The sequence below is a fragment of the Hyaena hyaena genome, unplaced genomic scaffold, assembly GCF_003009895.1.
Source record: "Hyaena hyaena isolate Hyena2069 unplaced genomic scaffold, ASM300989v1 scaffold_107, whole genome shotgun sequence".
Lineage (NCBI taxonomy): Eukaryota > Metazoa > Chordata > Mammalia > Carnivora > Hyaenidae > Hyaena > Hyaena hyaena.
The window spans coordinates 2,626,757-2,634,271 of record NW_024080739.1 but is presented as its reverse complement, the minus strand read 5'-3'; positions in this window follow the sequence as shown (position 1 = coordinate 2,634,271).

Genomic DNA, 7,515 nt, shown 5'->3' with positions numbered 1-7,515 from the left:
TACTCATGATTTTCTCTGTCAAAAACCTCTTCTTGCCCAAATGTCACCTCTTTCCTATGAATTATTCTATTGTTGATCCCATTAGCTAGAAGCTGTTTGTCTCTCTCAATGCCCATAGAATTATAAATGCCTCTGTCATAAAGTCCTCACTACATTTTTTCTTATTTTGTAGTTAACTTTTTAGCCTTCCCTCTTCTTAAGAATGAATAATAATTATCAGGAACAGACTAATTGAAATCTATCCTTATGAAAAATTTACACATTTCATTAACTCTGTAAGTGTACATTTCTATAATAGATCCAGTTTACCTCAGTAAACAGATGAGTCATTATCTCAGTCTGAAGCGTCTTCACTTAGGCCAGTAATGAGCTTACAAGTTTTTATACGAACCATGAAATTGCATTGGGTTAAGTACCCATTGTGCTTTCCCAGAGCAAAATGAGTCCCATATATATTTTCATGTCTAATGAGAGAAAACTGAGGGCAACTTGTAAGTGACACTTTCTCCAGCTTTATAAAAATACACATATGTTCTGGACTGCAGCTTTTTGGGGTTAGGGACTGTCTGTATTAGTGCTACGCAACATTTGCACAGCGCCTGCATGTAGTAGTGAACAGTGACTCGCAGAACTGATAAATTAATAGTCCCTAGAGTCTCAGAAAAGGACTCTGCATTTATTATAGGATAACCAGCACCTTCAGCTCTGAGTCAAGATGGGATTAGGTTCTAGTAGGAGGTCCAGTAGGATCCTAAGCATATTGGAGAAGTCATTGTACAGGAACAATGCCCCAACCTTGTCTAAAGAGGTTGAATTTTTTCCAGTGTCTTTCTGGGGGACTTTTTCAGATATGCTGGGTTCATTTTTAAGGAAAGCTCTAGCAGTGAAAAGTGGTTGGCCAATCCAGAATGCCACTCATCTTGTTCAATCTTGGAACCACCTGTATCTATATTAATAGTTACCTCAGTCATAGGCGGCATAGGCAGAAGTGGCTTCAGGAGTTTCTAACTTAGCTGATTCTATAGAAAGGGGATTTCATATTGAGAGCCAGAAGAAATTACTGATATAGAAAGCCACTTAATAGTACCTGGTACTTCAAAAATCCAGATTCTCTATACTGTAAATTTTGCAAAGGATAGTCAGTGACAGAGAGACCACCACACAAAGGCCCCAGGCTCAGGTTTTTTCTCTGTTTGTATGAACAACAATAAGAGAATGATAACTAGTTGGTTAAAGTTCTGGAGTCAGACCTGGGTTTGGATCCTGCCTCTGCCATCACTTACTTTGGAATAAGGATGTATTTATAATATGAGAATGGTAGTAATAGTATCTTCTTCACTGTATTATCATACAATTTAAGTGAAATGAATCATATAAAATGTTTAGCATTATTCTTGTAAAATGTTTAATAAGTGTTAGCTATTGAAGTTGTGCTGCTACTAGTTCTCTGTTATCCTCTAATCATGGAAGACAACCCATATAGTATATTCATGCACTCAAAGCTTTTCTTTACGTTATGGAAACTTTCATACATCCATCATCTCTCTCCCTCCTTTCCTTCTTTCCTTCCTCCCTTCCTTCCTCCCTCCTTCTTCCATCCCTCCCTCCCTTCCTTCCTTTTTTCTTTTCTTTCTTTCCTTAACTTCTTTTTTTTTTCATTCAATATTTATATATGGAATATCTAGCCAAGATCTATACTAGGTGCTAGGGTTGCAATGATAAATTTAATATCTTTTCCTGAGGACATGGACAAGTAGAGAAGAGAGGTACACGAATGGTTATTATAATGCATTGTGATTACAGTAGTGGGTACAGAATATATAATGTAGGATGAAAGAAGCAATAAGTAACTAATAGGGAGAGAATGGTCATAGGTCAGGGTAAATTATCATTTACCAGGATGAATAAATGATGAGGAAGGCCATTTTAACCAAGGGGAAAAAGCTCAGGCATAGTGGTGCTATGGGTATGTTCCATAAATAACATAGTGAATTCAGAGGACCATTAGGACTAGAGGTTGGGACGCTGGCACAGTTGTGAAGTTTGGAATTCAGGGAACAGACATAGATTGCTACATGTTAGAATAATCTGGTGGGAGTGGGGAGAAGGGATTATTTAAAATTTTTTTAAATGTTTATTTAGTTTTGAGGGACAGAGAGACTGTGAGCAAGGGAGGGGCAGAGAGAGAGGGAGACACAGAATCCAAAGCAGGCTCCAGGCTCTAAGCTTTAAGCACAGAGCCCGATGTGGGGCTTGAACCCACAAACTGTGAGATCATGACCTGAGCCAAAGTCGGACACTTAACTGACTGAGCCACCCAGGCACCCACTAAGGGATTATTTAATTCCACTTATTTCTTATTGACGGATGTCTCCTCATTCAGTCAGCCACGATTGCATCACACACCCATTTCTGAACCAGTGATTTGTAAGGGGAATGGAAAAGGTGTTATTGGCTTAGACTGACCTGTAAGTCTCTCCTCACCCAATCTCCCCTGAAGGACATGGTCATTTACGACCTGAACCAAGATCCAATTTGCTCAGCAAGAAAGAAAGCCTGAAATAGCAGTTGGGTAGAAGTCATTGTCTGCCATAAAAGTCAGAAAGGTGTTAGTGACCAAGTGCACGTTAGGGCTGAGGAGTGAGAGATGACTCACAGGCTCTGGCTCAGGCCTCTCAAATAATTCCAATAATTAGCTATATAAGCATTGTTCAGTAGGCTTAGATTCAGAAAAGGGACTATAGTTACAGTGCATTCATGCAATCCTAAGGGGTAAAGAAAGGCCTTGAAATATGAGTTTATCTTAACTGCTCTATGGAATTGAGTCTGTTTTGAATGAAAGCTAAATATTCTCTAAATTGTTGCCCCAAATTGAACACATTTGGGAACAATATGTGCATATCCAGTGGTTTGATCTCATTTGTCAATAAGGTAAACATAACTTTGAATGCCAGAATTAATGCAAAATAAAATATTTTGCTTGGAAAGAAATTCTTTTTAAGGCAGAACAAATTTGACTTTTCTTCTATATAAGGTCCTTCAATAAATGTTCCACATGTTATTTCCTCCTTATATACTCACTAAAAATTCTTAAGCTTGAAAGTTTATTTACCATGACCATGGATCCAGGGTTCTATTTCCAAAGCAGTCAATCTTTGTATTCTCATCAGAGCCACTGGAAAAATGAGCTGCAATAAGGGCATATTAGGTCTTTCCCTATAGTGAGAGGCCTATTTCTAGAAATACGTTGCTATGTTACAAATGCACTATCTTCATACTATAGGCAGGAAGATAGTGGTTTGAAATTAGCCGATACAAAGCTAAGAATGGGAAATAATAAATCTGAGAGTTCTAAAAGCATCAGTCCTGTTCACATTTTCTTCTCTTCCTTTTCAGATAAATATGATTTTTTCCTTTATCCTTCTTTCATTCTCTTTTTTTTTTTCAGAGAAAAAATACTCAATGTTCTTAAATAATTTGACATAAAGAGACCTCAATTATAGACTAAATTTTTTCATAAGCCTTCCTATCCTGTGAATTTTCTATCACATTTCACTTAAAAATAAATAAAAATAAAAATTATCTCCAGCAATATGTTGATTTCAGTTTGTAGTGCAAGTAGTACAAGGGACATTCTGAACATTGATTCACGTTGGAGACAAACTCCAATTAGTGTAAACAGCATGGAGACATTTGACACTAATTTACAACAAGGGTGTTAAACCTTAGAGGAAACAGTGATCCCCAGAGAGGAAGATTTTACAGTGACAACCTAGAGGAAGGGGGTGTGTGTTCAACACGATCCTGAAGTAGAGGAAAAGAAACTGGACTCTGCTCTATGTCTGACATAGAAAAAGGTTATAATTCATAACTTTCAAATTATATACCATTGTAATCTACTTTGTCAAATATCAGGTAATCTTCCCAAAATATATTCAATGGGACATTTCTATTTATAGGCATAAAGATGCCTCTGTCCCTCAACAGACATTTTCTAACTACCTGCTATGCAAATTTTTATCCCAACAGCATATAACCCCATATCTATCTATGGAACAGCCTCTGATTGGTCTTCCTGGTCACTATCTGTCTCCCAACCCAGACTCATTCTGTATGTTGTTATTATAGGGCAATACTGATCATAGATCTCTCAGATGCTTTGTCCTTTAGCAATGCCTGTCACCTGCCTGATAAAGTACATACTCCTCAGCCTTGTGTTCATGGTCCTTGATATATGGCCCCAGTCTAACCCTCTGCCCTATATGTTGTGTGATTCAACTTTATCATTTGCATCAATGCTGTCACTTGAAGAAGGGGTTAATTAGCCTACCCAAATGTCTGCTTCTTTGAGGCTAACCTATGAATAGGAGACCATTTTTATTCTTTGACTACATATATAGTCTTCCTGCCTCTGTGTATGTTCTTCCTTCTGCAAGGAGGAAATTCCCATCTCACTCTGCCTCAAATCTAAGTTAAAGACTTACGGAACCTCAGCTCTCAGATATAATAATTCCTATGTCTTATTTCCCCAACAATAACTTATAGAGTTTCCTTATTCATGAGTTCCTTCCTCATGTCCATCTTTATGTGACAGATATGGCTGGTACTTTGAGCAGAAAAGAACATTGGGAACTCACTGTATCCTGAAGATGAAAATGGTTCCATGTTACTCTTCTGTTCATTTGGTAATTGACAGAAACTGTAGAATTCCAAGAGATCTGCATGTACATATGCAGCCCACTGACCTTGCTGACCATTTTAGAGGAGAAACATGATGTAGAGATTCAGAGCTTGGTCTCTGCAATAATGTAGACCTGAGTTAAACCTGACTCTACCACTGAGTACTTATATGATCTTGGGCAACTTTTTTATGCATTATCAATCTCTATTTTCTCATAGAAGAATGGGAATTGAAATTATGTGGTTGTCGGGCACCTGAGTGACTCAGTTAGTTGAGTCTCCAACTCTTGATTTTGGCTCAAGTCATGATCCCAGGGTCGTGGGACTGAGCCCCCCATCAGCTCCACTTAGCGTGGAGCATGCTTAAGAGTCCCTCTTTCTCTCCCTCTGCTGTTCTCCCCTGCTTATGCATTCACTCTCCCTCTCTCTAAAGTGAAAAAAAAATTATGTTTGTTACAAGATGGTAATGTGATTGATGAACACATGTCAGCAAAAACACTTAAAGAATATAAACTCTTATTTATGGAAAGAGAAATAGAAAATTATGGACATGTTACATGATGAGATTAGGTAGTATGCTTCCAATTGGACATATTGATTTCTCAGGTCTTTAACTCTTCATAAGGTCATAAAAATTGCCAAAGACTCTACCCTCCCACAGTGAGAAGATTCTGGAACACATGAAGCTTGCTTTTATCACTTTCATAAGAATTTATATATCTTCTTACTTGATTCTTCTGTCCTGCATAGTATTACATATCATTAGTACTAAACAATGTCAAGCCATTCTGAAGTGTTTATTGTAATATTAGGTGGGTCATTTTCCCTTGGATATTCATGAGTTCTGTTCCCCTTCTAATATTCCCTATTTTGTTTGGTAGATGAAAGGATTAAGCAAAATGATGCATGTAAAGCACTTACAGGTGTGTCGGGCACAGGCTAAGTGTTGATTAAATAACAGCCAGGATTATGTTAGCTTTTGCACATTATTTTTCCTTCAGTGGAAAATCAAGCAGAATAATTTAGAATAGGTTATCTGAACCCTTTATCAAGTGGTACTACTTTGTATTTCCCCCATGTCTTACCATGACCAATGGAGACAGTAGGAAGTAGATTACGAGAAATAATATTTTCCATATTAGGAAGGGTATATTAATCAAGAGGAGTGTGGAATCGGTGTCAGCCTCATTAACCTCTGGAATGAACATTCTTTTTGTTAAAGTGGAGCTGTAAAGGGATGATGAAAGCAATAACGTGAGAGGCCGTTGTGATATTGTGATTGATAATAAGAAATGTGTATTTATTTTCATCCCCATTTCTGTCACAGGGCTCCTAAAACATGGAATTTCCTTTGATGACCACCACAAAAGTGTCTTTTGTTATATTAATATTATGACTTTGGGGCCACACCTAAGAATGGGCACTGGTTGCCAAGAGAGCCTGCCATATGACTAGTAGGTTAGAACTTTTATTCCCATTTCCCTGAACTCGGGGAAGGAGAAAGGAGCTGGAGGTTGAACCAATCACCGATGGCCAACGATTTAAGCAATCATGGCTATGTAATGAGGTCTCCCTTGGGCTTTCTGCCAAAGGAAAAGAACTAAGTTCGAAGAGTTTCTGGGTTGATGAGCATGTGGAGATTTGGGGGAGAGTGGCATGTCAAAGGCGGTATGGAATCTCCATGCACTTTCCTCATACCTTGTCCTATACATCTCTTTCTTACAGCTGTTTCTGAGTTATACTGTTTTATAATACACTGCTAATCTAATGCTATAAAATGTTTCTCTAAGTTCTGTGAGCTGTTCTGGAAAATTAATCAAACACAAGGAGGGAGTTGTAGGAACATCTGATTTATAGCTAGTTAGTTAGAAGTACAGATAGTAACTTGGACCTGTGACTAGTTTCTGGAGGAAGAGGGGGATAGTTTTGTGGGATTTAGCTTTTAACCTGTGGAGTCTATTGCTATCCTCAAGGCAGATAGTGTCAAAATTGAATTGAATTGTATGATACCTAGCTAGTGTCTGTGAATTGCTTGGTGATGTGAGAACACTGCCTGCCCCCACTCTCCACCCTGATACAGACACGTACACATTGAAATAGATATCACAATCCTTCACCAGTCATTTGAAACCTATTGCTAATCTGTCTGGCTCATGAAGAACTACTCATCTATACTGATCTATCAAATTCTCATCAAGAAACATGTAGTATAAGGCACATGGTCTGTGTTTCCCTGTATTCTTTGAAGGAATCAGAAAGAAAGTAGACCATATACTGCTTCTTTAATCTGATCTCTTACCATCGGAACACTCAAAACTCAGCTTTTAGTCTCATTTTCTTTCTTACGTATCTATACACAGCTCTTTGGTGAGTCATCCAATGTCATGGCTTTAAATAGCAAATATATGCCAATGACTCCCAAACTTACGTCTCTATCTAGACTTCTCCCCTGAGTCCTGTATTTGTGTGTCCAGATACCTACTACATATCTTCATTATGAGATCTAAAAGATTTCTCAAATATGGCAAGGAGTTTAGTCATAACTAAATTCCTCATCTCTTCCCATCACACCCACCCTCATCACTCACAACAAAAACCTATTCCACTGACACCCTTTTAGTTTACAGTAACTACATTCTTCTGGTTACTAGGACCAAAAGCCTTGGAGTTGTCACTCTTTCTCTCAGACTCGCAAAAAAATTGTTATAAATCCTGTTGGCTTTATTTTAAAAATGTGTTCAGAAGATGCCTACTTTAAATTATGTCCACTGCTACCACTAAGATCTAAGCAATTATCAACTGGATTACTGGGTTACTGCAGTGGCTTCTTAACGC